This window comes from Cololabis saira, chromosome 7 (genome assembly GCF_033807715.1).
Source record: "Cololabis saira isolate AMF1-May2022 chromosome 7, fColSai1.1, whole genome shotgun sequence".
Lineage (NCBI taxonomy): Eukaryota > Metazoa > Chordata > Actinopteri > Beloniformes > Belonidae > Cololabis > Cololabis saira.
The window spans coordinates 30,390,413-30,394,335 of record NC_084593.1 but is presented as its reverse complement, the minus strand read 5'-3'; positions in this window follow the sequence as shown (position 1 = coordinate 30,394,335).

Genomic DNA, 3,923 nt, shown 5'->3' with positions numbered 1-3,923 from the left:
ATTTAAAGTCACAACTTCTAACTATAGTTGTGTGTCAGATACAACAACAAAGAGGAAAAACTTACCCCCTTCTGCTGATGCACAGAACAGAACATGTACATGTAGCTACCAACATGGCTGCTTTACAAAGTGAGCGATGTGGTGACGACACAATCCCAAACAGGGTTCATGACTTTTGATCAGTATGGGGGATACGTTATTACTAACGCTCATTATGTATATGCTTGTCATCTTTACCTGAGCAGATTCATTAAATGCAACTCAAAAAAAAAAAAAAAAAACTTTCTGATGATCAGAATTTTCAGACAAGTAAATGTATTTAAAACATCTTTAAAGGACAACTTTATCCAGCCAAAAAGATCCACTCGACTTGCCACCCTCAATATTAACATGCCTTCACTGACTTCTGTCCAGCTGGAAAAACACAATACCTGATCTAATAAGCTGTGCCTGTTCAGGCCATTTGAATTTTTCGGTATATCTAGATGTATCTATCATTGCTAAGCTCGTTAGTTTGGAGAAAGGTGGTGTGGCATGAGATGAATTGTTTTAAGCTCTTTTCCCCCCTGACACTCTTATACTTGATTTCCTTTAGGCCTTGCTATATTTTCACCACACACTCCTGAATCATAACTGTGAAACATGAAAGATGCTCGGATCGCAGTGATCTGATCCTTTAGCATGTGGACAGTTTGATCAGTCGTGAGAATACAAATAAACAAATGGCCTTAATTCTTGATCACTGTATAAAGATGTGATTACCATGAAAAAATAACATGTAATAATTGTAATTTAATCTTTTTTTTAATCAAAAAAAAATGTGGCATGGAAGATATAATTTGAAAATACTCGATAATAATATGGTTAATAGTTTGTGTAGACCACCAAGAACATAATATAATAAAAATATAATTTGTACACAATGATTAAGTCATTGTTTATGGTAATAGTTGTTGTTGCTGTGGCAACAAAATGACAACATGGCTACCTTTCTATTATCCTAATATCCTTTTTTTCTGATAAATAGAATTAACACACAACACTAACTTATTTGAAAAGGGAATGTCTAATTAGTTTATCTTGTTATTGCAATGTGATTTGTTATTTTATGTGAAAAACATATACAGTTGTATGATCCAAAAGTCCTTAGGGGATATCACATGTTTATGTAGTTTTGCTTATTTGACCATAAAGAATTATTTCCTTTTTTTGTTGTTGTTTTTTCTTGAGAATTAAGAAAGGACTTTTAAAGCAAACACTTTCCTGTCAGGAATGTGAAGAGGCTTTTGGACTAACTGAAGGGTCTTTTTGTGTAAAGTCCTCTCTGTTAGCCTCGTGGAGCTTTTGTTGGTGAATTTAGTTTCCGTTGTGGCCAAGAAGGTGGTCCAGAAGTCTCTTCCTGCCCAGCTGTGCTGGGTGATGTCGATCCTGACTGAGGTGTGTACGAATGTGTGACGTTCACCTTGTTTGCACTTATGTATATAAACATGTTAAAATACTCAAAATTTATTTTGAATAAATACAGATAAAAGAGATGATTAAAAAAATGAATCAATGTATTGATAATGACATGTCTCGTTTTATTACAGTGTGAAAAGATTGATTTGCGGTATCTGTCCTTTTGTTTGTGTGCTTGTTAGAACACTGTTTTTTGCCACGTGTGACATTGTGTCGCTGTAAACGATGCTCGTTTGCTTCAGACAAAGATTTGTATCAGTTCTGGGTCCCTGGGTTGAGTAATATTATATGCTGAAATCAAACAGAAGGGGTGGATTTTAAGGAAGAATCCATCTGCAATACATTTCAGAACCAGTACTAGCCTTGTCCGTAAAGACATGACAGTCAACACAGACACTTTCCTCTCATGTTAAGAATCTAAATCGAATGCACAGTGACTTCACCTACGGACTGAAACTATCTAAAACAGGCCAGAGAAATATGGATGTCAGATTAATTCATTTTGTGAAAGAGTTATCCACCCTACTTTTCATTATCCAGAAATACAGTAAATGTGAATCCTCATCAGGATTTCCATTATCACTCTCCAATCATCCAATATGGCTTCGCTAGCATCATCTTTACTCTGATCTGTTCCTGCAGAAATTGTCACGTTATCTTCATCACCTACTCTTAAAGCCAGCGATTTTGTTGCCATGGCACTTGTCCTAGCGGAGTAGATCGAATGAGTTACCTGGTGAACTGGCCTGTTGACTGTTGAGTTTTGACTTCAAAGTGTGCAAAGACAGATCTGTTTCATGGGTACGTGTACTCCCCAGAGCCTCTTTAACAATGACTCCCCTCATCAATAATGTCTTGCTGTGCAGAAAAGACTCAACACACTGTCGCTTTCTTGTCTGATGAATAACTTATTTGAAATCACTGTATTGTTAACATTATTTTCAGGTGTACTTGTGCCTTTGTGTTCAACACCTAAATTAAAAAAAACAAAAAAAAAAAAACAGCACATGTATTGAATGTTTGTAAAAGTTATCCCTTTATTGAAAGTCTGTCATTACATTTTATTCCAAATTGGGTACAACAGTCACAGACTGGACGGTGGCCTGTGGAAGATGAAGAGGGCCAAAGACTGTTCAGGACTAAGCCATAAGAAAAACTCCCTCTGACACTAAGACAGATGGACTGCTGTTTCTGAGTCACCTTGTATTTCATTACGTTTTACAGTGCTCGTATGTGCTGCTGTGCTACACACCAATTTATTTTGCAATGTATAGCTATTAAGAGTTCTGTGCCTATGATAAGTTCTGCAATTTCTGTTTGACCGAAAATAAAAGATATCATTGTGATCCTGTTGTAGTGTAGTTTTGTGTTCTTTTGCTCTCTGTGTAAACTGAATATTTTTACATGTTTATGACTTCATTATAAGTCAGGGACATCATTTATGATGCACATGTTATTTCAAATATAATCTATGGACATGGAAAAATATGTTAGTATCATCATAACTCACTGAAGAAATGCTACCATAGCAAATAATGGGAAGTATAAAGTCTGTGGGAAGTTAAGAATGCATCCTTAAGACTACTACTACTACTACTGTCATTTAGCAGACGCTTTTATCCAAAGTGACTTACATCTGAGAGAACAACACAAGCACAAAATCACATAGGAGGGTCCAGCTGGATAAGTGCTGGTCAGACTGCTGAGAGTCCAGTTGGACACAGGTGGAGACGGATAATAACTTCAGGTTGACTAGAAGGACAGTACACATGGTAGACCAAACCTAGGAAAACATAAAAAACACATTCCAGCTGAACTCCAAGGTCAAGTTACCTCTTGCCTGATTCCACCATCCTACTTCTTTTGAACAACAATGACCTTAATCTAAGAAGACCTGGGAAGAGTCCACTGTTAAAAGAATATATGATAAGACATACTCAAATTTGGTAGGGGTGTGGTGAAGAGCTCATCCATCTGATTTGGGAGAGTAATGTCACTGTTTCTTCTCATGAAAAGCTCCCAGATGTGATGTCAGGTTGCCTCCTGGACACCTTCCAGAGGATATGTTCCATCCTATTGGAGCCTTGAGGGGGCCACAACAAAGTCTCAACACTATCACGGTATCGTGGAACAAAATGTCCTGTGCATTGTTAGTAAGCTCAGCCTCAGTGGCAGGTCATGGGTCCTCCAACATGACATGGCTGATTATGACAGAGTTAATTACAAAAGGGATATATTGGTCTTTTACAGGGTAGATGACTGCACACTGGTTGCTCACTCCCCCGAGTCCCTTCAGCATGCCCTCAATGTGGTAGCTGCCACCTACAGAGCTGTCGGTCTTCAGGTCAAAATCAAGAAGACGCAAATAGTCCACCAACCAAGTTCCACACACACTCCCACACCGGTCTTCTACATTGACAACACCCCTCTGGAAAAGGTACCTCACTTCAAGTATCTCAGCAGCA